The 26,980-nt window shown below is 49.2% G+C and overlaps 1 long non-coding RNA gene across 2 annotated transcripts in view; it reads right to left on the reverse strand.

Moving 5' to 3' along the window:
- Positions 1 to 24,258, reverse strand: part of LOC143923681 (uncharacterized) — a 42,519-nt gene extending 18,261 nt beyond the window's left edge. Inside the window, exons 1-2 of one of the 2 annotated variants that reach the window (XR_013261761.1) lie at positions 24,104 to 24,248; positions 1,548 to 1,639 (exon numbers count right to left, since the gene is read on the reverse strand). This is a non-coding gene — a long non-coding RNA (uncharacterized LOC143923681). Of the gene's footprint in view, positions 1 to 1,547; positions 1,640 to 24,103 lie in introns of both variants that reach the window. The other variant, XR_013261760.1, reaches the window with a different exon arrangement.
- Positions 24,259 to 26,980: the final 2,722 nt, after the last annotated feature.

Raw genomic sequence — 26,980 nt, forward strand, 5'->3', positions numbered from 1 at the left:
TGTTGTACTTCTTAAAGAATCTGATCTGCAGGGCACTCAGCCAGCTTCCAGACCCCAGCAGCAGGGCACTCAGCCAGCTTCCAGACCCCAGCAGCAGGGCACTCAGCCAGCTTCCAAACCCAGGAGGCAGGGCACCTAGCTAGTTGCCAGAACCGGGTGGTAGGGTATCTAACAGACTGAAGGACTATCAATTTTCAAAAGTACCTTGTATCATATTATAGGGCACTTTTAAAGCAGAACAGGTTGCTTTCAACCAAACTATAAACACATCTTATGGCTGGTGTCATAGCTGATCACCAACACAACACCATGAGAACTGCAGATCAAGCAGAAATTAAGATGGAAGCTTCCTTGCATGTAAAGGATAAGAGGTCAGTGGACATAATAGTAACCACCAACAATGGTGTCAGTGGGTGCAAAAATCCCCAGCATTGGTGTCAGTAGAAGCAATATTAACCCCCAAGCATTGATGTCAGTGGACCTGATCCTAGGTAATATTATGCCTATTTGGATGCACTGTGCCCGCACGGGTGTGCTGGAGAGCCGCAACCTCGGAGCTGCCTTGCAGCGCAACATGCACACCTCCAGTGGCTGTGGTGAAGGCCAGGTGGCTCCTTAGACCTGTGACTCTGGCACACCTCCGTTTGCATGCGGTCACACTGCTCCAACTCCAAAAAATAGCCACAAAAATAGCTGAATTAAAATAAAAATTGAGTCCATTCAAAGATGTGTCAGAATACAAAGAAAAATCTCAAATACAAAAGTTTTTGGCTAAAGTTGATAAAGACATCGAAACATAAAAAAAACTTAAAAATACCAAAGGGATTGGAATGACTATAGAGAAAACAAAGTACCCGTATTTATCAACGTATAACACGCACATTAATTTTAAGAGGGAGGTTTAAGGAAAAAAAAAAACTTAAATTTTAAATAAGAACTTTGAAGCAAAATAAGGGTCAGTGCCAATCTGCAGCTTCACAAGTGCCATCAATGCAGCCTCATTAGCCCACATCAGTGCAGTCTCGCCATTGCCATCAATGCAGCACCCTCACCAATAACCCTTAATGCAGCAGCCTCACCATTGCCTTCCATGCAGCAGCCTCACCATTGCCTTCCATGCAGCAGCCTCACCATTGCCTTCCATGCAGCAGCCTCACCATTGCCATCAGTGCAGCAGCCTCACCATTGCCTTCCATGCAGCAGCCTCACCATTGCCATCAGTGCAGAAGCCTCACCATTGCCTTCCATGCAGCAGCCTCACCATTGCCATCAGTGCAGAAGCCTCACCATTGCCATCAGTGCAGAAGCCTCACCATTGCCATCAGTGCAGAAGCCTCACCATTGCCTTCAATGCAGAAGCCTCACCATTGCCATCAGTGCAGCAGCGTCACCATTGTCTTCCATGCAGCAGCCTCACCATTGCCATCAGTGCAGCGGCTTCACCATTGCCTTCCATGCAGCAGCCTCACCATTGCCATCAGTACAACAGCGTCACCATTGCCATCAGTGCAGCAGCGTCACCATTGCCTTCCATGCAGCAGCCTCACCATTGCCATCAGTGCAGCAGCATCACCATTGCCATCAGTGCAGCAGGCTCACCATTGCCATCAGTGCAGCCTGATCGATGCCCATCTGCAGCCTAGAGCAGACAGGGAGTGAGTGGGACGAGTGTCAACAGATTACATACAGTGAGAATCTCCAGTGATAGTCAGAACAGCAGTCCAACGGCGGCCCAGGAGCTGGGAATTATTACATGGGCCGCCAAGGGGCAGCACAGTGGTGGAGTGGTTAGCACTCTCACCTAGCAGAAATGGGGTCGCTGGTTCAAATCCCGACACCATCTGCCTGGAGTTTGCATGTTCTCCCTGTGCCTGCGTGGGTTTCCTCCGGGTACTCCGGTTTCCCCCCACACTCCAAAGATATGCTGGTAGGTTAATTAGATCCTGTCTATAAATTGGCCTAGTATGTGTTTGTAAGCACATCAGAACCCTATGGGGTAAAGCACCACACTATATCAAGGTGCAACTCAAGGGGATGTGGTAGAAGCACCCACCCACCCCACTACCTCAAATGTAATTTACTAAGTGTTCAATAAAGGATTTCAATTCGAAAAGAGGTTGTCCATGTCATTTACTGGGAAGAGGAAATGAATGAATTATAGTAATGATTCGTTATGGTATATTACAAGAACTAGGAACTAGAAACATTGTCTAAACCTCTGGTTTATGGAGACTGAAATGTAGAGTAACAAGTGGTAAGAGGTTATGAATAAAGCTATATGTACTGCGAATCAGTGGAGTTGGTGATGGTGGCCCTGGTAGTGAGGGAACAGGCTACCAGGACCTCCCTCACCTGTTCATGTTCCCCACTTAGTGACTGGGTCTCCATCTTGGAGCCACTGCACTACAGGGACTGCTAAGGGGCTGAGCCTGTGGTCTCGGAATCTAAGGCCTAGATGAATCTAGTATCAAAGGCGGCTCTAGGCTTTGTAAGGCCCCATTCACATCAATAATGGGAAAAATAATTCAAGAGATAAAAATTAACTGTATAAATTGCATATATTAAGAGTTTTAAATTCTATGAACTATGAATTCACCATTTATAGAATTTTCTCTAACCAATTCTTCTTTACATGCATATTTTTCTCCATTTACATGAAGGTCAGGTTAATATAACCCAGCCAGCACAGCGTTCCCCCATATATCAGAGTGTGCAGGATTCCCCCTTACAGTGCAAGGGAACTCTGATATAAAGGGGAATGTTGTGGCTCATGATCTAAGGGGGAACCTGCAGACTTTGGTGTAAAGGGGAACTCTAATGTAAGGGAACGGGGGGGGCTCTGGTGACCAAAGCGTACCTTTATATCAGAGTCCACTGCATTCCCTTTTACATCACAGAGTTCCAACTTGTATTTAAAATGGAAACTCTAATGTGGAGGGGGCTCTGGAGCACCTTCCACAGAGTGAGAGTCGCAGACATGATACAAGAGATGGTCAGAGGCTGCAAACATGATACAGGAGATGATCAGAACTGCAGACATAATACAGGATATGATCAGAGATTACAGACATGATACAGGAGATAATCAGAGAATACAGACATGGTACAAGAGTTGGTCAGAGACTGCAGACATGATATAAGAGATGGTAAGAGACTGCAGACATGATACAAGAGATGGTCAGAGACTGCAGACACAATACAAGAGATGGTCAGAGACTACAGACACGATACAAGAGATGGTCAGAGACTGCAGACATGATACAAGAGATGGTCAGAGACTGCAGACATGATACAGGAGCTAATCAGAGAATACAGACATGGTACAAGAGTTGGTCAGAGACTGCAGACATGATACAAGAGATGGTCAGAGACTACAGACACGATACAAGAGATGGTCAGAGACTACAGACACGATACAAGAGATGGTCAGAGACTACAGACACGATACAAGAGATGGTCAGAGACTGCAGACATGATACAGGAGATAATAAGAGAATACAGACATGGTACAAGAGTTGGTCAGAGACCCGCAGACATGATACAAGAGATGGTAAGAGACTGCAGACATGATACAAGAGATGGTCAGAGACTACAGACACGATACAAGAGATGGTCAGAGACTACAGACACGATACAAGAGATGGTCAGAGACTGCAGACACGATACAAGAGATCAGTGGCGGCTGGTGCTCACAATTCTTGGAGGGGGGTGCAAACAAACTGTAAAAAAAAGAAAAACATCAATTGCAGCCCATCTGTGCCCATCATATGCAGCCACTGGATGGGATTGGGGTGGGGTGGATGGAGCCGGTATATGATTGGGGTGGGGTGGATGGAGCCGGGATGGGATTGAGGTGGATGGATGGAGCTGCGATGGAATTGGGGTGGGATGGATGGAGCTGCGATGGGATTGGGGTGGGATGGATGGAGCTGGGATGGAATTGGCGTGGGGTGGATAGAGCCAGGATTGGATGGGGGGTGGATGGTGCTGGGACTGGATGGGGGGGGATGGATGGAGCCAAGATGGAATTGGGGTGGGATGGATGGAACCGGGATGGGTTTGGGGTGGGGTGGATGGAGCCAGCGTTGGTATCAGTGACCACAATAACAATGCCCAGCAATGGTGTCAGTGGATGAAATGATATCTTCCAGCATAGAGATCCTTTCACACTGCGCCACCTAGGGTTTCAGCTGTAAAGCGGCGCTATTTTTAGTGCTGCTCTACCGTCGTTTTAGCGGCGCTAATCAGTCGCTAGCGGGGGCGGTTTTAACCCCCCGCTAATGGCCGAAGAGGGGTTAAATCCGTCTGCAAAACGTAGTCGGCAGTATAGCAGCGCTGCCCCATTGATTTGGCTTTTTGCAGGCGCTATTTTTAACGCTATAGCCCCTGCAAAATGCCCTCAGTGTGAAAGGGGGTCTAATGCCAATATTTGCAACAATAACCCCCATCATTGGTGTCAGTGGTCTCAATAAAAACCTCCAGATTTGGTGTCAGTCACTGCAATAATAACCTCCAGCACTGGTGTCATTGACTGCAATAATAACCCCCAGCACAGGTATTCGTGTCTGCAATAACAACCCCCAGTATTGGTATGAGTGGCCAAAATAACCCCCAGCATTGGTGTCAGTGGTCAAAATTAAAACCTCCAGCTTTGCTGTCAGTCACCGCAGTAATAACTAGGGATGTACCGAAATTTCAGCCGCCAAAACATATCGGCCGAAAATGGCCCTTTCGGCAAAAAGCCGAAAGAGAATTTCCGCCGATACTGGTGCCGAAAATGGGGCGGGGCCTGTGGGGCTTGGCCCCACCCATCACGGGGGTGTCATTCTGTCTTTAGCTCTCCTCCTCCCCTCCCTCCTCACCCATGCTGCAGTCAGCCTGTGGGGTCTCGCTCTAAAGTCCCCCTCTCCACAGTGTATGTCTTCTCAGCCGATGTGTAAATCGGCTGTGCAGGAGCTGGGCACGCTGTTTACTGTGAAAGTGAAAGCAAAGGAGAGCCGTCTAGCAGTGTGTGCTGTGCTCCCTGCCTCCCCCTAGAGTGCAGTACCCAGCATGGAGATTAATGTAGAGCTGCAGCTGCCAATTTTAAAAAAAGAGACAAATAAATAAATAAATTGTGTCACTTTTATTCCTATTACAAGGAATGTAAACGTCCCTTGTAATAAAAAAAAAAGCATGACAGGTCCTCTTAAATATGAGATCTGGGGGTGAAAAAGACCTCACATCTCATATTTACATTAAAATGCATAACATTATTTTTTTTAAATGGCCGTTTAGGAGGTATCGACGGAAGTGACGTTTTGACGTCGCTTCCACCCTGCAATGATATGGAGATGGGTGGGGGCCATCTTCGGCTCCAGTAAGCGGCGCGAGGGCCCCCGGATCGCGCCAGGCCCCCTTTCCCATCGTTGCTAAAAGTGATCTTGCAGCGAATCCACCACAGAGACCACCTTTATCTTGTAGCGAACCGCCCGCTGAATACCAGGGTTATGGCAAGTAGCTGCTGCCATTACAACAATATCCTCCTTCAAAGTCATCACATAAAACGACGGCAGGCGGTCCGGAAGTGGCCCGTAAATATTAAAGTGATATTAAAGCCTTGTTTTTTTTTTATTTTTCAAGTATGGTTTTGCACAGAGCAGCCCGGATCTTACTCTTCTCAGGTCCCACACCGGCGCCCCTGGCCCCTCCCTCCTGCCGCTGCTGTGGGGTCACCCAAGCAGGCGAGCTTTCAAGCTGTGGCTCTGTGTGTCCATTCACACACAGAGCCGAGGCTTGGTCCCGCCTCTCCATCTCCTGGTTGGCTCACTGGCTGTGATTGACAGCAGCAGGAGCCAATAGCACAGCCAAATAGTAGTGCGAGTCCCCCAGAGAGGTTCTGGTGGACATCGTTGGATGGAGAGGGGGCTTAGGTAAGTATTAGGGGGGCTGCTGCACACAGAAGGTTTTATTTTTTTACCTTCATGCATAGAAGGTAAAAAATCTTGTGCCTTTATAACCACTTTAACCACTTCCCGACCAGCGCACGCCAATGTACGTCAGCAGAATGGCACGGGCAGGCATATTGGCATACAGGTACATCCATTTTTATATGCTGCTCTGCCATCACGTGCGCGCCGCCGGCGGCACGCTCGTGTGCTGGTCGGGACCCCCGTGAGTCCGGTCGCCAGTCCCGCGGACTCGATCGCCGCGGGGATACCCGCAATTGTCTCATGGGGCGGCTGAACGGGGAGATGCCGTTGTAAACAGCATCTCCCCGTTCTGCCTAGCAACAAGTGACGCTTATCTCTGCTCCATGTGATTGGAGCAGAGATCAGTGTTCACTAACACAAATCCCAGCCCCCCACAGTTAGTAACACACCCCTAGGAACACTTAACCCCTACACTGCCACCCCCTGGTTAACCCCTTCACTGCCACTGTCATTTACACAGGAATCAGTGCATTTGTATAGCACTGATTGCTGTATAAATGACAATGGTCCCAAAAATGTGTCAAAAATGTCCGATTTGTCTGCCATAATGTCGCAGTCCCAATAAAAATCGCTGATCGCCGCCATTACTAGTAAAAAAAAAATATTATTAATAAAAATGCCATAAAACTATCCCCTATTTTGTAAACGCTATAACTTTTGCGCAAACCAATCAATAATCGCTTAATTGCGATTTTTTTTACTAAAAATATGTAGAAGAATACGTATCGGCCTAAACTGAGGGGAAACATTTTTTTTATATATATTTTTGGGGGATATTTATTATAACAAAAAGTAAAAAATAATGTGTTTTTTTTTTTTGCAAAATTGTCGCTCTATTTTTGTTTATAGCACAAAAAATAAAAAACCGCAGGGGTGATCAAATACCACCAAAAGAAAGCTCTATTTGTGGGGAAAAAAAAGGATGTCAATTTTGTTTGGGAGCCACGTGGCACGACCGCGCAATAGTCAGTTAAAGCGACGCAGTGCCGAATCGCAAAAAGTGGTCTGGTCTTAAGCCAGCAAAAATGGTCCGGTCTGAAAGTGGTTAAGGCCCGGTTTACACCAGAACGCAGTGCAGGAAACCCCCATCCCGTGTATGTTTCCTGAACCGCATTCAAAACGCACTGCAGATACAATCTGCAGCGGGTGTCAATGTTTGACTTAACCATTTGCGGTCGTTGTGCCCGCTCCGGTTTAGGGGGCATGCCCCTCCTGTGATCGCTGTGTCTGGATTACCGTTAGCGGTACTTGGTCATAGCGATCTCACGATAACAATGTCAACAACCTGTCATGAATGGATTTCTATTCATGAACAGCTTGCTCGCTGTTGTGGACTGTGATGGGCCCACAGATAACACATGGTACTTGGCTACCTGTACCATGTGATCAGCTGTAGCCAATCATAGGTCACAACCAAAAGCAAAATGGTTAACCCATTCACAGGTCCAATGTGGCTGACACAACTTAGCAATTATATTTAAATCACTGTATAAGCAATAACAATGTAAAAAAAAATTTTTTTTAAATCCCTGACCACCCGCCAGAGTAGTACAAAAAAAAAGTTACATACTGTCACCAGTCAGTATCCCTGATCACCGCCACACCAGTTATATGATGACGCTGTACTGCACCAGAGACAGAATGGAATTTTTTTATTTTTAACCGCTTCCTGCCCGCCCTATAGCCGAATGACGGCTTTAGGGCGGGCGGCTTCCCTCGCCTGGCCGTCCCTGGACGGCCTGGTGTTTACTTCCGCAATGCGCGCCGCCGCGGGCGCGCATCGCGGAAGTTCTGTGTTTGCCGTGTCCCCCGGGGACAGGCAAACACAGATCGCTGTAAACGGCCAATCACAGCGGCCGTTTACAGCGTGATCGGCGTGTCCAATGGGAGATGATCTCATATGTAAACATATGAGATCATCTCTCAGCGCCGCTCTCCCTCCTCACACAGACAGCGTGTGAGAGGGGAGAGAAGAACGGCTGCAGCAGCCGTCAGTGTAAAAAAGAAAAAAAAAAAAAAAAGTCAAAAAAAAAAGTTTAAAAAAAAGTGCCATCCTCCCCCAGAGCCATCCTCCCCCAGAGCCATCCTCCCCCAGTGCCACCCCCCCCCCAGTGCCATGCCCCCCCCAGTGCCATCCTGCCCCAGTGCCATCCTGCCCCAGTGCCATCCGCCCCAGTGCCATCCTGCCCCAGTGCCATCCTGCCCCAGTGCCATCCGCCCCAGTGCCATCCGCCCCAGTGCCATCCACCCCAGTGCAATCCACCCCACCCCAGTGCCACCTGCCCGCAGTGCTATCTGTCCCCAGTGCCACCTGTTGTCAGTGCCATTTGTCCCCAGTGCCATCTGTCATCAGTGCCACGTATAAGTGGCATCTGTCATCAGTGCCACGTGTTATTAGTGCCACATAGTGCCATCTGTCATCAGTGCCACGTATTAGTGCCATCTGTCATCAGTGCCACGTATCAGTGGCATTTGTCATCAGTGCCACCTGTCAGTGTCACGTGCCATCTGTTGTCAGTGTCACGTGTCATCAATGCCACTTATCAGTGCCATCTGTCATCAGTGTCACGCGTCATTGGTGCCACGTATTAGTGCCATCTGTCACCGGTGGCACGTATTAGTGCCACGTGTCATCAGTGCCACGTATTAGTGCCACGTGTCATCAGTGCCACATATTAGTGCCACGTGTCATCAGTGCCGCGTATTAGTGCCACGTGTCATCAGTGCCACGTATTAGTGCCATGTGTCATCAGTGCCACATATTAGTGTCATCTGTCATCAGTGCCACGTGTTATCAGTGCCACGTATAAGTGTCATCATTGCCACGTATCAGTGCCATCTGTCATCAGTGTCACGTGTCATTGTCCTGGTATTTCAAAAGTGTAATAAGTAGTCAACAAGTTAGATGTGTAATTTATGCTTCTAGAACACGTGATGGCGCTCCCTGCATGTTGGGCCTCTCTATGTGGCCAGGCTGTGAAAAAGTCCCACACATGTGGTATTGTAATACTCAGGAGGAGTAGCAGAATTTTTTGGGGGGTGTCATTTGTGGTATACACATGCCACGTGAGAGAAATAACCTATTACAATGACAATTTTGTGGAGAAAAATAAAGAAAATGAAAAATCTTCATTTTGCAAAGAATTGTGGGAAAAAAATGACAACATCAAAAAGCTCACCATGCCTCTTACTAAATACCTTGGAATGTCTACTTTCCAAAAAGGGGTCATTTGGGGGGTATTTGTACTTTCCTGACTTGTTCGGGTCACAAGAAGCGAGATAGGTCACCAGTACATCAGATGTGATCAATTTTGTGCGATTCGCACCACAGCTTGTAGACTCTCTAACTTTCACAAAGACCAAATAATATCCACTAATTTGGGTTATTTTTACCAAAGACATGTAGCAGTATAAATTGTGGCCAAAATTTATGAAGAAAAATTAATAATTTGCATAATTCTGTCACAGAAACAAAGAAATATGCGTTTTTTTTCAAAATTTTCGGTCTTTTTTCATTTATAGCGCAAAAAATAAAAACCCCAGAGGTGATCAAATACCACCAAAAGAAAGCTCTATTTGTGGGAAAAAAAGGACACAAAATTCATTTGGGTACAGTGTTGCATGACTGAGTAATTGTCATTCAAAGTGTGAGAGCACCGAAAGCTGAAAATTGGTCTGGGCAGGAAGGGTGTTTAAGTGCCCAGTAAGCAAGTGGTTAAGGTAGAAAAAAAATTTGATTTAATTTCATAGTAGGTGAGGTTGAAAAAAGACACAAGTCCATCAAGTCCAACCTATGTGTGTGTGAGATAATATGTCAGTATTACATTGTATATCCCTGTATGTTGCAAACGTTCAGGTGTTTATCTAATAGTTTCTTGAAATTATCGATGCTCCCCGCTGAGACCACCGCCTGTGGAAGGGAATTCCACATCCTTGCCGCTCTTACAGTAAAGAACCCTCTATGTAGTTTAAGGTTAAACCTCTTTTCTTCTAATTTTAATGAGTGGCAAAGAGTCTTGTTAAACTCCCTTCTGCGAAAAAGTTTTATCCCTATTGTGGGGTCACCAGTACAGTATTTGTGTATTTAAATCATATCCCCTCTCAAGCGTCTCTTCTCCAGAGAGAATAAGTTCAGTGCTCACAACCTTTCCTCATAACTAATACCCTCCAGACCCTTTATCAGCTTTGTTGCCCTTCTTTGTACTCCCTCCATTTCCAGTACATCCTTCCTGAGGACTGGTGCCCAGAACTGGACAGCATACTCCAGGTGCGGCTGGACCAGAGTCTTGTAGAGCGGGAGAATTATCCTTTTATCTCTGGAGTTGATTCCCTTTTTTAATGCCAATATTCTGTTTGTTGGCAGCAGCTTGGCATTGCATGTCATTGATGAGCCTATCATCTACTAGGACTAGGGGTGCAACGGATCAAAAAACTCACGGATCGGATCATTTTTTTGGATCAGCGAATAATAATTAAATTTCCAAAAACCTGTGAAAATTCCACCACCCCACTGTAATATTGGCTGAGTATGGCTGGGTACGGCTGAGCATGGCTGGGTACTACCGAGTATTGCAGAGTATGGCTGGGTATGGAAAGGTAGTTCCTAAGGCCGAGGCCACGGAACGCTCTCTGCCGATCGTGGCTTGTGCCGATCCGAACAGGGTGACCAATTCGGGTTAAGCGGATCGGTGACGATCTGTTGCACCCCTAACTAGGACCCCCAGGTCCTTTTCTTTTCCATTCCTACAGACTAAATAATATACCCCGATTGGGATTTTCTCTACCAAAAGACATGTAGCAGAATACATTTTGGCCTAAATTTAGCAAAAAAATTATTTTATTGGATTTTTTTTTTTTTTATAACAGAAAGTAGAAAATGCCATTTTCTCCCCCAAATTTTTGGTGTTTATTTGTTTATTTAGCAAAAAATTAAAAACCCAGGAGGTGATCAAAAAAAAAAAAAAAAATTATACATATACATACATTATATATATATATAAATATATATAAAATTTAATTTGGGTACAGTGTTGCATGACTGCGCAATTACTAGTTAAAGTAGCGCAGTGACAACTAGAAAAAAAAAAAAAAAAAAAAACACTGATCGGTTGTCGACCAGTCGCCATCATTATACCGCGCCAGGTTGGCTCCCCTGCACAAATTGCTGTAGGTGTACGCTGGCCACTTTAAGAGCGACGGGGGGTGGGTCCCGCTAAAAATCACTGATCGCCGCCACTACTAGTAAAAAAATAAATTATAAAAATCCCATAACTCTATCCCCTATTTTGTAGACGCTATGACTTTTGCGCAAACCAATCGATATACGCTTATTACGATTTTAACAAAAATATGTAGAATACATATTGGCCTGAACTGAGGAAGAAGTTTTTTTGTGTGTTTTTTTTTTTTGGGGGATATTTATTATAACAAAAAGTAAAAAATATTGTTTTTTATTTTCTTTAAAATTGTGCCCCTCCTGTCGCATTCCTGTGTCCCTCTTAGTGCCGGTTCACACTAGCGCGATGCCAGACATCACATGTAATTCGCAGCGCACTGCTGTTTACATTACATGCGATGTCTGTGCGGGTGCGACGTCAGCCATACAGATAGTATGGCTGATATCGCACCGCATTTGATGCAAACACGCACAGGACCCTTTTTTCTGCTCGGACCAGAATCGGATCACATGTGTGTTCACACGTATGAGATCCGATTCATGTCCGAACTGTCAGTTCGCAGTGCGATACGCAAGCTGAAATGGGGGTGTCGTTAACATATAATGACACTCCCCAGCAGTTTGCATATGGCAGTGTGAACTGCTGTGCGTGTCGGGAGCGATGCGGGAACCCGCACATGATTCGCAGGGTTCTCGCATCGCGCTAGTGTGAACCGGCACTTACAGCCCGTGCTCCTCTTACGCCGCGTACACACGACCGGACTTTTCGACGGACCAGGTCCGACGGTCTTCACGACGGAGGTCCGACAGACTTTCCCACACACGAACGGACTAAGTCCGGTGGAAAGTCCGTTGATTTTGAACGTGATGGTGTAAACGGGACTAAATAAGGAAGTTCAATAGCCAGTAGCCAATAGCTGCCCTTGCGTCCTATTTGGTCTGTCGGACCAGCATACAGAGGAACGGTTTTCCCGATGTTTAGTCCGTCGGATAGATTTGAAACATGTTCTATTTCTAGGTCCGTCTGATTTTTTTTTTAAAACGGTCAGACAATCCCAAACACGATCGGATTGTCCGACGGACTGATTGCGTCGGACCGAGTCTGCCGGAAAGACCCGTCGTGTGTACGCGGCATTAGAGCCCCTTTGTCTCCTTCTTGTGGCCCTAACTGTGTCCCTCCTGTGTCCTTCTTGTGGCCCTCTCGTGACCCATTTTTTCTCCTTCTTGTGGCCCCTCCTGTGTCCTTCTTGTGGCCCCTGTGCCCTTCCTCTATCCTTCTTGTTTCCTCTGTGCCCCTCCTGTATCCTTCTTGTGGCCCCTGTGCCCCTCCTGTATCCTATATGTGGCCCCTGTGTCATTCCTGTATCCTACATGTGGCCCCTGTGCCCCTCCTGTATCCTACATGTGGCCCCTGTGACATTCCTGTGTTCTTCTTGTGGCCCCTGTGCCCCTCCTGTGTCCTTATTGTTGCCCCTTCTGTATCCTTCTTATTGCCCCTCCTGTATCCTTCTTATTGCCCCGGTGCCCCTCCTGTATCCTTCTTATTGCCCCTGTGTCCCTCCTGTATTCTTCTTGTGGCCCGTGTCCTTCTTGTTGCCCCTGTGCCCCTCCTGTATCATTCTTGTTGCCCCTGTGCCCCTCCTGTATCCTTCTTATTGCCCCTGTGCCCCACCTATATCCTTTTTGCCCCTGTGCCCTTCCTGCATCTTTCTTTTTGCCCCTATGGCCCTCCTGCATGCTTCTTATTGCCCCTTGTGCCCCTCCTGTATCCTAAGTGTGGCCTCTGTGCCCCTCCTGTCTCCTACGTGTGGCTCTTGTGTCATTTCTGTGTCTTTCCTGGGGCCCCTATGCCCCTCCTGTATCCTTCTTGTGGCTCCTGTGCCCCTCATGTATCCTCCTTGTTGCCCCTCCTGTATCCTTTGTGGGGCCCGTGTCCCTCCTGTATCCTTCTTGTTGTCCTGTGCCCCTCCTGTACATTCTTGGTGCCCCTGTACCCCTCCTGTACCCTTCTTGTGGCCCCCGTGCCCCTCCTGTATCCTACATGTGGGCCATGTGTCATTCCTGTGTTCTTCTTGTGGCCCCTGTTCCCCTCCTGTGTTTTTCTTGTTGCCCCGTATCCTTTTTGTTGCCCTGTACCCCTCCTGTGTCCTTCTTGTTGTCCCTTTCCCCCTCTTGCATCCTTCTTTTGCTCCTGTGCCCCTCCTGTATCCTTCTTATTGCCCCTGTGCCCCTCCTGTATTCTAAGTGTGGCCCGTGCCCCTTCTATATCCTACGTGTGGCTCTTGTGTCATTTCTGTGTCCTTCTTGGGGCCCCTGTGCCCCTCCTGTATCCTTCTTGTGGCTCCTGTGCCCCTCATGTATCCTTCTTTTTGCCCCTCCTGTATCTTTCCTTTTGCCCCTGTGCCCCTCCTGTATCCTACTTGTGGCCCCTGTGCCTCTCCTGTATCCTTCTTGTCGCTGCTGTGCCCTTCCTGTATCCTTCTTGTTGCCCCTGTGCCCCTCCTGTATCCTTCTTGCTGCCCCTGTGCCCCTTCCTGTATCCTTCTTGTTGCCCCTGTGCCCCTTCCTGTATCTTTCTTATTGCCCATGTGCCCCTCCTGTATCCTTCTTATTGCCCCTGTGCCCCTCCTGTGTCCTTCTTATTGCCCCTGTGCCCCTCCTGTATTCTTCTTATTGACCCTGTACCCCTCCTGTATCCTTTATGTGGCCCCTCTGTCCTTCCTGTATCCTTCTTGTTGCCCCTGTGCCCCGCCTGTATCATTCTTGCTGCCCCTGTGCCCCTCCTGTATCATCCTTGTTGCCCCTGTACCCCTCCTGTATCCTTTGTGTGGCCCCTGTGTCCCTCCTGTATGCTTCTTGTTGCCCCTCCTGTATCCTACTTGTGGCCCCTGTGCCTCTCCTGTATCCTTTGTGTGGCCCTCGTGTCATTTCTGTATCCTTCTTGTGGCCCCTGTGCCCCTCCTGTATCCTACCTGTGCCCCTCCAGTATCCTTCTTGTTGCCCTGTGCCCCTCCTGTATCCTTCTTATTGCCCCTGTACCCCTCCTGTATCCTACGTGTGGCCCCTGTGTCATTCCTGTGTTCTTCTTGTGGCCCGTTCCCTTCCTGTGTCGTTCTTGTTGCCCCTATGCCCCTCCTGTGTCCTTCTTGTTGCCCCTGTGACCCTCCTGTGTCCTTCTTGTTGCCCCTGTGCCCCTCCTGTGTCCTTCTTGTTGCCCCTGTGCCCCTCCTGTATCCTTTGTGTGGCCCCTGTGCCCCTCTTGTATCCTTCTTATTGCCCCTCTACCCCTCCTGTGCCCTTCCTGTGTTCTTCTTGTTGCCCTTGTACCCCTCCTGTATCCTTCTTATTGCCCCGTGCCTCTTCTGTATCCTTTGTGTGACCCCTGTGTTATTTCTGTATCCATCTTTTTGCCCCTGTGTCCCTCCTGTATCCTTCTTGTTGCCCCTGTACCCCTCCTGTGTCCTTCTTGTTGCCCCTGTACCCCTCCTGGTGCTGCTGTTCCCCTCCTGTATCCTTCTTGTGGCCCCTGTGTCATTCTTGTGTCCTTGTTGCCCCTGTGCCCCTCCTGTATCCTTCTTATTGCCCCTGTGCCCCTCCTGTATCCTTCTTGTTGCCCCTGTGCCCCTCCTGTATCCTTCTTGTTGCCCCTGTGCCCCTCCCATGTCCTTCTTGTTGCCCCTGTGCCCCTCCTGTGTCCTTCCTATTGCCCCTCTACCCCTCCTGTGTCCTTCTTGTTGCCCCTGTGCCCTTCCTGTGTTCTTCTTGTTGCCCTTGTACCCCTCCTGTATCCTTCTTATTGCCCCGTGCCTCTTCTGTATCCTTTGTGTGGCCCCTGTGTTATTTCTGTATCCATCTTTTTGCCCCTGTGTCCCTCCTGTATCCTTCTTGTTGCCCCTTTACCCCTCCTGTGTCCTTCTTGTTGCCCCTGTACCCCTCCTGGTGCTGCTGTTCCCCTCCTGTATCCTTCTTGTGGCCCCTGTGTCATTCTTGTGTCCTTGTTGCCCCTGTGCCCCTCCTGTATCCTTCTTATTGCCCCTGTGCCCCTCCTGTATCCTTCTTGTTGCCCCTGTGCCCCTCCTGTATCCTTCTTGTTGCCCCTCTACCCCTCCCATGTCCTTCTTGTTGCCCCTGTGCCCCTCCTGTGTTCTTCTTGTTGCCCCTATACCCCTCCTGTATCCTTCTTGTTGCACTTGTAACCCTCCTGTATCCTTCTTATTGCCCCTGTACCCATCCTTTGTTCTTCATGTTGTCCCTGTACCCCTCCTTTGTTCTTCATGTTGTCCCTGTACCCCTCCTGTATCCTTTGTGTGGCCCCTGTGCCCCTCCTGTATCCATCTTGTTGCCCCTGTGCCCCTCCTGTATCCTTCTTATTGCCCATGTGCCCCTCCTGTATCCTTCATGTTGCCCCTGTGCCCCTCCTGTATCCTTTGTGTGGCCCCTGTGCCCCTTCTGTGTCCTTCTTGGGGCCCTTGTGCCCCTCCTGTATCCTTCTTGTTACCCCTGTGCCCCTCCTGTATCCTTCCTGTTGCCCCTGTGCCCCTCCTGTATCCTTCCTGTTGCCCCTGTGCCCCTCCTGTATCCTTCCTGTTGCCCTTGTACCCCTCCTGTATCCTTTGTGTGGCCCGTGGTCCTCCTGTATCCTTCTTGTTGCCCCTCCTGTATCTTCCTTATTTCCCGTGTGCCCCTCTTGTATCCTTCTTATTGACCCTGTACCCCTCCTGTATCCTTTATGTGGCCCCTCTGTCCCTCCTGTATCCTTCTTGTTGCCCCTCCTTTATCCTTCTTATTGCCCCTGTGCCCCTCCTGTATCCTTATTGACCCTATACCCCTCCTGTATTCTTCTTGTTGCCCCTGTGCCCCTCCTGTATCCTTCTTGTTGCCCCTGTGCCCCTCCTGTATCCTTCTTATTGCCCATGTGCCCCTCTTGTATCCTACTTGTGGCCCCTGTGCCTCTCCTGTATCCTTTGTGTGGCCCTTGTGTCATTTCTGTATCCTTCTTGTGACCCCTGTGCCTCTCCTGTATCCTACCTGTGGCCCCTGTTCCCCTCCAGTATCCTTCTTGTTGCCCTGTGCCCCTCCTGTATCCTTCTTATTGCCCCCGTACTCCTCCTGTATCCTTCTTGTGGCCCCGGTGCCCCTCCTGTATCCTGCGTGTGGCCCCTGTGTCATTCCTGTGTTCTTCTTGTGGCCCCTGTTCCCCTCCTGTGTCCTTCTTGTTGCCCCTATGCCCCTTGTGTGTCCTTCTTGATGCCCCTCCTGTATCCTTTGTGTAGCCCCTGTGCCCCTCTTTTATCCTTCTTATTGCCCCTCTACCCCTCCTGTGTCCTTCTTGTTGCCCCTGTGCCCTTCCTGCGTTCTTCTCGTTGCCCTTGTACCCTTCCTGTATCCTTCATGTTGCCCCTGTACCCCTCCTTTGTTCTTCATGTTGTCCGTGTACCCCTCCTGTATCCTTTGTGTGGCCCCTGTGGCCCTCCTGTATCCTTCTTTTTGCCCCTGTGCCCCTCCTGTATCCTTCTTGTTGCCCCTGTACTCCTCCTGTGTCGTCCTTGTTGCCCCTGTGCCCCTCCTGTTGCTGCTGTGCCCCGCCTGTATCCTTCTTATTGCCCCTGTACCCCGCCTTTGTTCTTCATGTTGTCCCTGTACCCCTCCTGTATGCTTCTTGTGGCCCCTGTGCCCCTCCTGTATCCTTTCTTGTTGCCCCTGTGCCCCTCCTGTATCCTTCTTGTTGCCCCTGTGCCCCTCCTGTATCCTACTTGTGGCCCCTGTGCCTCTCCTGTATCCTTTGTGTGGACCCTGTGTCATTTCTTTATCCTTCTTTTTATCCCCTGTGCACCTCCTGTACCCTTCTTGTCGCTGCTGTGCCCCTCCTGTATCCTACTTGTGGCCCCTGTGCCTCTCCTGTATCCTTTGTGTGGACCCTGTGTCATTTCTTTATCCTTCTTTTTATCCCCTGTGCACCTCCTGTACCCTTCTTGTCGCTGCTGTGCCCCTCCTGTATCCTTCTTATTAATCCTGTACCCCTCCTGTATTCTTCTTGTAGCCCCTCCTGTATCCTTATTGTTGCCCCTGTACCCCTCCTGAATCCTTTGTGTGGCCCCTGTGTCCCTCCCGTATCCCTCTTGTTGCCCCTGTGCCCCTCCTGTATCCTTCTTGTTGCCCGTGCCCCTTCTTGTTGCCCGTTCTGTATCCTTCTATGTGCCCCTGTACCCCTCCTGTATCCTTCTTGTTGCTGCTGTGCCCCTCCTGTATCATTCTTGTTGCCCCTGTACCCCTCCTGTATCCTTCATATTGCCCCTGTGCCCCTCCTGTATCCTTATTGCCTGTGTGTCCTTCCTGTATCCTTTGTGTGGCCCTTGTGTAATTTCTCTGTCCTTCTTGTGGCCCCTGTGCCCCTCCTGTATCTTACTTGCGGCCCCTGTGCCCTTCCTGTATCCTTCTTGTTGCCCTGTGCCCCTCCTGTACATTCTTAGTGCCCGTCCTGTATCCTTCTTGTGGCACCTGTGCCCTTCCTGTATCCTTCTTGTTGCCCTGTGCCCCTCCTGTATGCTTCTTGTGGCCCCCGTGCCCCTCCTGTATCCTACATGTGGGCCATGTGTCATTCCTGTGTTCTTCTTGTGGCCCCTGTTCCACTCCTGTGTCCTTCTTGTTGCCCCTGTACCCCTCCTGTATCCTTCTTGTTGCCCCTGTACGACTCCTGTATCCTTCTTGTTGCTGCTGTGCCCCTCCTGTATCCTTCTTGTTGCTGCTGTGCCCCTCCTGTATCCTTCTTGTTGCTGCTGTGCCCCTCCTGTATCCTTCTTGTTGCCCCTGCTGTGTCCTTCTTGTTGCCCCTGTACCCCTCCTGTGTCCTTGTTGCTGCTGTGCCCCTCTTGTATCCTTCTTGTTGCCCCTGTGCCCCTGATGTATCCTTATTGACCCTATACCCCTCCTGTATTCTTCTTGTTGTCCCTGTGCCCCTTCTGTATCCTTTTTGTTGCCCCTGTGCCCCTCCTGTATCCTTATTGCCTGTGTGCCCTTCCTGTATCCTGCGCGTGTCCCCTGTGCCTCTCCTGTATCCTTTGTGTGGCCCTTGTGTAATTTCTGTGTCCTTCTTGTGGCCCCTCCTGCATCTTACTTGTGGCCGCTGTGCCCCTCCTGTATCCTTCTTATTGTCCCTGTGCCTCTCCTATATCCTTCTTATTGACCCTGTACCCCTCCTGTATACTTCTTGTTGCCCCTGTACCCCCTCCTGTAGCCACCTCGTTGCCCCTCCTGTATCATTCCTATTGACCCTGTACCCCTCCTGTATCCTTTATGTGGCCCCTCTGTCCCTCCTGTATCCTTCTTGTTGCCCCTCCTTTATCCTTCTTATTGCCCCTGTGCCCCTCCTGTATCCTTATTGACCCTATACCCCTCCTGTATTCTTCTTGTTGCCCCTGTGCCCCTCCTGTATCCTTCTTGTTGCCCCTCCTGTATCCTTCTTATTGCCCATGTGCCCCTCTTGTATCCTACTTGTGGCCCCTGTGCCTCTCCTGTATCCTTTGTGTGGCCCTTGTGTCATTTCTGTATCCTTCTTGTGACCCCTGTGCCTCTCCTGTATCCTATCTGTGGCCCCTGTTCCCCTCCAGTATCCTTCTTGTTGCCCTGTGCCCCTCCTGTATCCTTCTTATTGCCCCCGTACTCCTCCTGTATCCTTCTTGTGGCCCCGGTGCCCCTCTTGTATCCTGCGTGTGGCCCCTGTGTCATTCCTGTGTTCTTCTTGTGGCCCCTGTTCCCCTCCTGTGTCCTTCTTGTTGCCCCTATGCCCCTTGTGTGTCCTTCTTGATGCCCCTCCTGTATCCTTTGTGTAGCCCCTGTGCCCCTCTTTTATCCTTCTTATTGCCCCTCTACCCCTCCTGTGTCCTTCTTGTTGCCCCTGTGCCCTTCCTGCGTTCTTCTTGTTGCCCTTGTACCCCTCCTGTATCCTTCATGTTGCCCCTGTACCCCTCCTTTGTTCTTCATGTTGTCCGTGTACCCCTCCTGTATCCTTTGTGTGGCCCCTGTGGCCCTCCTGTATCCATCTTGTTGCCCCTGTGCCCCCCCTGTATCCTTCTTATTGCCCGTGTGCCCCTCCTGTATCCTACATGTGGACCCTGTGCCTCTTCTGTATCCTTTTTGTGGCCCCTGTGTCATTTCTGTATCCTTCTTTTTGCCCCTGTGCCCCTCCTGTATCCTTCTTGTTGCCCCCTGTACTCCTCCTGTGTCGTCCTTGTTGCCCCTGTGCCCCTCCTGTTGCTGCTGTGCCCCGCCTGTATCATTCTTATTGCCCCTGTACCCCTCCTTTGTTCTTCATGTTGTCCCTGTACCCCTCCTGTATGCTTCTTGTGGCCCCTGTGCCCCTCCTGTATCCTTTCTTGTTGCCCCTGTGCCCCTCCTGTATCCTTCTTAGTGCCCCTCCTGTATCCTTCTTAGTGCCCCTCCTGTATCCTTCTTGATGCCCCTGTGCCCCTCCTGTATCCTTCTTGTTGCCTGTGTGCCCCTCCTTTATACTTCTTGTTGCCTGTGTGCCCCTCCTGTATCCTACTTGTGGCCCCTGTGCCTCTCCTGTATCCTTTGTGTGGACCGTGTCATTTCTTTATCCTTCTTTTTGCCCCTGTGCACCTCCTGTACCTTTCTTGTCGCTGCTGTGCCCCTCCTGTATCCTTCTTATTAACCCTGTACCCCTCCTGTATCCTACATGTGGGCCATGTGTCATTCCTGTGTTCTTCTTGTGGCCCCTGTTCCACTCCTGTGTCCTTCTTGTTGCCCCTGTACCCCTCCTGTATCCTTCTTGTTGCCCCTGTACGACTCCTGTATCCTTCTTGTTGCTGCTGTGCCCATCCTGTATCCTTCTTGTTGCTGCTGTGCCCCTCCTGTATCCTTCTTGTTGCTGCTGTGCCCCTCCTGTATCCTTCTTGTTGCCCCTGCTGTGTCCTTCTTGTTGCCCCTGTACCCCTCCTGTGTCCTTCTTGTTGCCCTTGTACCCCTCCTGTGTCCTTGTTGCTGCTGTGCCCCTCTTGTATCCTTCTTGTTGCCCCTGTGCCCCTCCTGTATCCTTATTGACCCTATACCCCTCCTGTATTCTTCTTGTTGCCCCTGTGCCCCTTCTGTATCCTTCTTGTTGCCCCTGTGCCCCTCCTGTATCCTTATTGCCTGTGTGCCCTTCCTGTATCCTGCGTGTGGCCCCTGTGCCTCTCCTGTATCCTTTGTGTGGCCCTTGTGTAATTTCTGTGTCCTTCTTGTGGCCCCTCCTGCATCTTACTTGTGGCCGCTGTGCCCTTCCTGTATCCTTCTTGAGGCCCCTGTGCCCCTCCTGTATCCTTCTTATTGACCCTGTACCCCTCCTGTATACTTCTTGTTGCCCCTGTACCCCCTCCTGTAGCCTCCTCGTTGCCCCTCCTGTATCATTCTTGTTGCCCCTGTACCCCTCCTGTATCCTTCTTATTGTCCCTGTGCCTCTCCTATATCCTTCTTATTGACCCTGTACCCCTCCTGTATACTTCTTGTTGCCCCTGTACCCTCTCCTGTAGCCACCTCGTTGCCCCTCCTGTATCATTCTTATTGACCCTGTACCCCTCCTGTATCCTTTATGTGGCCCCTCTGTCCCTCCTGTATCCTTCTTGTTGCCCCTCCTTTATCCTTCTTATTGCCCCTGTGCCCCTCCTGTATCCTTATTGACCCTATACCCCTCCTGTATTCTTCTTGTTGCCCCTGTGCCCCTTCTGTATCCTTCTTGTTGCCCCTGTGCCCCTCCTGTATCCTTCTTGTTGCCCCTGTGCCCCTCCTGTATCCTTCTTATTGCCCATGTGCCCCTCCTGTATCCTTCTTATTGCCCATGTGCCCCTCCTGTATCCTTCTTATTGCCCATGTGCCCCTCCTGTATCCTTCTTATTGCCCATGTGCCCCTCTTGTATCCTACTTGTGGCCCCTGTGCCTCTCCTGTATCCTTTGTGTGGCCCTTGTGTCATTTCTGTATCCTTCTTGTGACCCCTGTGCCTCTCCTGTATCCTTCTTGTTGCCCTGCGCCCCTCCTGTATCCTTCTTATTGCCCCCGTACTCCTCCTGTATCCTTCTTGTGGCCCCGGTGCCCCTCTTGTATCCTGCGTGTGGCCCCTGTGTCATTCCTGTGGCCCCTGTTCCCCTCCTGTGTCCTTCTTGTTGCCCCTATGCCCCTTGTGTGTCCTTCTTGATGCCCCTCCTGTATCCTTTGTGTAGCCCCTGTGTCCCTCTTTTATCCTTCTTATTGCCCCTCTACCCCTCCTGTGTCCTTCTTGTTGCCCCTGTGCCCTTCCTGCGTTCTTCTTGTTGCCCTTGTACCCCTCCTGTATCCTTCATGTTGCCCCTGTACCCCTCCTTTGTTCTTCATGTTGTCCGTGTACCCCTCCTGTATCCTTTGTGTGGCCCCTGTGGCCCTCCTGTATCCATCTTGTTGCCCCTGTGCCCCCCCTGTATCCTTCTTATTGCCCGTGTGCCCCTCCTGTATCCTACATGTGGACCCTGTGCCTCTTCTGTATCCTTTTTGTGGCCCCTGTGTCATTTCTGTATCCTTCTTTTTGCCCCTATGCCCCTCCTGTATCCTTCTTGTTGCCCCCTGTACTCCTCCTGTGTCATCCTTGTTGCCCCTGTGCCCCTCCTGTTGCTGCTGTGCCCCGCCTGTATCCTTCTTATTGCCCCTGTACCCCTCCTTTGTTCTTCATGTTGTCCCTGTACCCCTCCTGTATGCTTCTTGTGGCCCCTGTGCCCCTCCTGTATCCTTTCTTGTTGCCCCTGTGCCCCTCCTGTATCCTTCTTAGTGCCCCTCCTGTATCCTTCTTGTTGCCCCTGTGCCCCTCCTGTATCCTTCTTGTTGCCTGTGTGCCCCTCCTGTATCCTACTTGTGGCCCCTGTGCCTCTCCTGTATCCTTTGTGTGGACCCTGTGTCATTTCTTTATCCTTCTTTTTGCCCCTGTGCACCTCCTGTACCCTTCTTGTCGCTGCTGTGCCCCTCCTGTATCCTTCTTATTAATCCTGTACCCCTCCTGTATTCTTCTTGTAGCCCCTCCTGTATCCTTATTGTTGCCCCTGTACCCCTCCTGAATCCTTTGTGTGGCCCCTGTGTCCCTCCCGTATCCCTCTTGTTGCCCGTGCCCCTTCTTGTTGCCCGTTCTGTATCCTTCTATGTGCCCCTGTACCCCTCCTGTGTCCTTCTTGCTGCCCCTGTACCCCTCCTGTATCCTTCTTGTTGCTGCTGTGCCCCTCCTGTATCATTCTTCTTGCCCCTCCTGTATCATTCTTGTTGCCCCTGTGCCCCTCCTGTATCATTCTTGTTGCCCCTGTGCCCCTCCTGTATCCTTCATATTGCCCCTGTGCCCCTCCTGTATCCTTATTGCCTGTGTGCCCTTTCTGTATCCTACGTGTGGCCCCTGTGCCTCTCCTGTATCCTTTGTGTGGCCCTTGTGTAATTTCTCTGTCCTTCTTGTGGCCCCTGTGCCCCTCCTGTATCTTACTTGTGGCCCCTGTGCCCTTCCTGTATCCTTCTTGTTGCCCTGTGCCCCTCCTGTACATTCTTAGTGCCCGTCCTGTATCCTTCTTGTGGCGCCTGTGCCCTTCCTGTATCCTTCTTGTTGCCCTGTGCCCCTCCTGTATGCTTCTTGTGGCCCCCGTGCCCCTCCTGTATGCTTCTTGTGGCCCCCGTGTCCCTCCTGTATCCTACATGTGGGCCATGTGTCATTCCTGTGTTCTTCTTGTGGCCCCTGTTCCACTCCTGTGTCCTTCTTGTTGCCCCTGTACCCCTCCTGTGTGCTTCTTGTTGCCCCTGTACCCCTCCTGTATCCTTCTTGTTGCCCCTGTACGACTCCTGTATCCTTGTTGCTGCTGTGCCCCTCCTGTATCCTTCTTGTTGCTGCTGTGCCCCTCCTGTATCCTTCTTGTTGCCCCTGTACCCCTCCTGTGTCCTTCTTGTTGCCCTTGTACCCCTCCTGTGTCCTTGTTGCTGCTGTGCCCCTCGTGTATCCTTCTTGTTGCCCCTGTGCCCCTTCTGTATCCTTCTTGTTGCCCCTGTGCCCCTCCTGTATCCTTATTGCCTGTGTGCCCTTCCTATATCCTGCGTGTGGCCCCTGTGCCTCTCCTGTATCCTTTGTGTGGCCCTTGTGTAATTTCTGTTTTCCTTCTTGTGGCCCCTCCTGCATCTTACTTGTGGCCGCTGTACCCTTCCTGTATCCTTCTTGAGGCCCCTGTGCCTCTCCTGTATCCTTCTTATTGACCCTGTAACCCTCCTGTATACTTCTTGTTGCCCCTGTACGCCCTCCTGTAGCCTCCTCGTTGCCCCTCCTGTATCATTCTTGTTGCCCCTGTACCCCTCCTGTATCCTTCTTATTGTCCCTGTGCCTCTCCTGTATCCTTCTTATTGCCCCTCCGGTCTCCTTCTTGTGGCCCCTGTGCCCCTCTTGTCTACATCTTGTGGCCCCTGTGCCCCACCTGTGTCCTACGTGTGGCTCCTGTGTCATTCCTGTGTTCTTTTTGTGGCCCCTTTGCCCTTCTTGCTGCCCCTGTGCCACTCCTGTATCCTTCGTAATGCCCCTGTGCCCCACCTGTACCCTTATTGCCCCTGTGCCTCTCCTGTATCCTTTTTATTGCCCCTCCTGCATAATTCGTATTGCCCCTGTGCCCCTTCTGTATCCTTCTTGTTGCCCCTGTACTCCTCATATGTCCTTCTTGTTGCCCCTGTACCCCACCTATATCCTTTGTGTGGCCCCTGAGCCCCTCCTGTATCCTTCTTTTTGTCCCTCTCGCCTACATCTTGTGGCCCATGAGCCCTTCTTTTTGCTCCTGTACCCCCTCCTTTATCTTTCTTGTTGCCCCTGTACCCCCCCCCTGTCCTTGTTTTTGCCCCTGTACCCCTCCTGTATGCTTCTTGTTGCCCCCATGCCCATCTTAGGGCCCCCTGTGCCCGGTGATATAAAGAGCCTCATTGACTGACCTGTCACCGGGGATCCCGGACACATCTGAGGAGAACACACCGATCACACCTCGTCCGCCCACCACACACTGTGTGCACAACGTAAACAATGAGCCGGGGAACACATGACCGGAATAAAATGTTCCTCCCAAACAAACGTTCCCAATACAACACAGTGTACACCGCGACATCTAGTGTTCAATGTGGAAAGTGCAGGACACCAGCAGGTTATTTTTGGTCAGTGATTTCATCTCTTCATCAGACAACAAAGAAAAATCTGACATCCCCACTGCAGATCCCGGGGGGGCTCCATACTAACAAATCATTGCACCTAATAAAGATTATATAACATTATATAAATAATAACGTTTTTAAAAAAACCGAATAAAGTCTAATTTAAGATTTTAATGATAAAGTTATCATTGATTTTTTTAATTTATTTTTTTACTATACATTTTGGTTATGGTTGGGCACAATTACATATAAAACATAAATTAAAGTCATTAAACCAAATAAAGCTTATATAAGATTTTATAACAATTAATCTAGAAATAAACCTGGTAAAGCCTAATGTAGGATTTTATAAACAAAAACCTAGAAATAAACCAAATATTATTATTATTATTATTATACAGGATCTATATAGGGCCGACAGTTTGCGCAGCGCTTTACAACATGAGGGCAGACAGTACAATTACAGTACAATTCAATACACCTGCTCTTATAAGATGTAATAAATAATAACCTAGAAATAAACCTAATAATAATAATTATAAAATTATATAGATAATAATGTTTATTATTTATTATAATTAATGGTATTATTATAGCCAATAGATGGTTGCATACAACTGAAATTGACAACAAAAAAAACAAAAACAAAAAAAAAAAAAACACAACACCCTGGTGACATTTAGAAATACAAAGAAAAATGTAAAATAATAACAACAAAGACCTGTACAATTGGGCCAAAGGCTGGCAGCGCTACAAGTCATTTCTATGGCCCCTGTGGCCCTCCTATTTCCTTCTTGTGGCCCCTGTGTCCCCTCTGTGTCCTTCTTGTGACCCCTGTATCCCTCCTGTGTCCTTCTTGTGACCCCTGTATCCCTCCTGTGTCCTTCTTGTGACCCCTGTATCCCTCCTGTGTCCTTCTTGTGACCCCCGTGTCGCTTCTGTGGCCCATGTGTCCTTCTTGTGTCCCACCTGTGTCTCTGCTGAGTCCTTCATGTGACCCCTGTATCCCTCCTGTACCCCTCCTGTGTCCTTCTTGTTACCTCCGTGTTGCTTCTGTGGCCCATGTGTCCTTCTTGTGGCTCCTTTGTCTCATTTTGGCTCCTGTGGGCTGTGGGTTAGAAATGATTCCCATATCTGTCAGATTTTTTAAAAAATATTTTATTTAATATTTTCAATATTTTTATTTTTATATTTTAACACTAATATATAACATTAGCTCCCGTTACATAACATTATATGTTGTTACATGTTTGTCACTGAACATACACTACATAAAGTTTTTGAGGAAAAAAAACAAAAAAAAAACGTTGATTTTCTAAGGCAGCTGCGCCCTCTGCTGGCCGTCAGATGTTCAGTGGTAAGTTCATTGCTTCTGCTCTCTTGGATTCTCGGGACAGAGCTACACTCAGTATGCACATCACCATCTGAGATTACAGAATTTTTTTTTTTTTTTTTTTTGAGATTACAGAATTTAGCACATTAACATAAGATTTATCAAATCTAGGCAAATATAAGGATATAAAATATATATTGTTTTATATAAACAGGCAGAAAATTGCAGCATGTAGATGTCAGTAATATTATGTTATTTTCAAAGATGACATCACTTGTCAGTTGGTGAGGGTCAAAGGTCAGCGTCAGTTGGTGAAGGTCAAAGGTCAGCGGCAGTTGGTGAAGGTCAAAGGTCAGCGGCAGTTGGTCAGAGCCCATATAAGGCAGCTGCACCTTTTGCTGGGCGTCAGATGTTGTTGACTCCTCGCAGCGGTAAGACCATTGCTTCTACTCTCCTGCATTCTGGGGACAGAGCTACACTCAGTATGCACATCACCATCTGAGATTACAGAATTTTGCACATTATCATAAGATTTATCAAATCTAGGCAAATATAAGATATAAAATATATATTTTTTATATAAACAGGCAGAAAATTGCAGCATGTGGCTGTCAGTAATGTTATGTAATGGGTGCTTATGTTATGTACTAGTCTATTTTTAGACATTTGACAGTTATTTTCAAAGCTGACATCACTTGTCAGTTGGTGAAGGTCTTTTCTTCAAGCCAAACCCGAACATTTTCACGGCGCATGGCAATTTTTTGTAGTACACGCTATAGGATTGTAAAATAGCTCGGGTTACCCAAAAAGAGTAGTAATGAAGTGTGCTATAGTGAACAGTTGCTATAGCCAAATTGCATTAACAGTGGGGGGGCTTAAATGGACATGATTAAATAAAACAAAAGCATTTAGTGTACCCATAAAATATGATTCGATTAATAAAAGAAATGTCAGTGAAAATAGCCTACCATAAAAGTGGACACTGTCAGCCAGTAGGAAGGTGTCAGTAGAGCAGTAAATGGTGTCAGTAGAGCAGTGTACAGTGTCAGAAGGGCAGTAAATGGTGTGCCCCTCATGTATCCTTCTTGTTGCCCCTGTGCCCCTCCTGTATCCTTCGTGTTGCCCCTGTACCCCTCCTGTTGCTGCTGTGCCCCTCCTGTATCCTTCTTGTGGCCCGTGTCATTCTTATGTCCTTCTCGTTGCCCCTGTGCCCTTCCTGTATCATTCTTGTTGCCCCTGTGCCCCTCCTGTATCCTTCTTTTTGCCCCTGTATCCCACCTGTATCCTTCGTATTGCCCTTGTGCCCCTCCTGTATCCTACGTGTGGCTCTT

Source organism: Lithobates pipiens, unplaced genomic scaffold (assembly GCF_037356315.1).
Source record: "Lithobates pipiens isolate NorthernLeopardFrog02 unplaced genomic scaffold, aLitPip1_a1.2 Scaffold_22, whole genome shotgun sequence".
Taxonomy (NCBI): domain Eukaryota; kingdom Metazoa; phylum Chordata; class Amphibia; order Anura; family Ranidae; genus Lithobates; species Lithobates pipiens.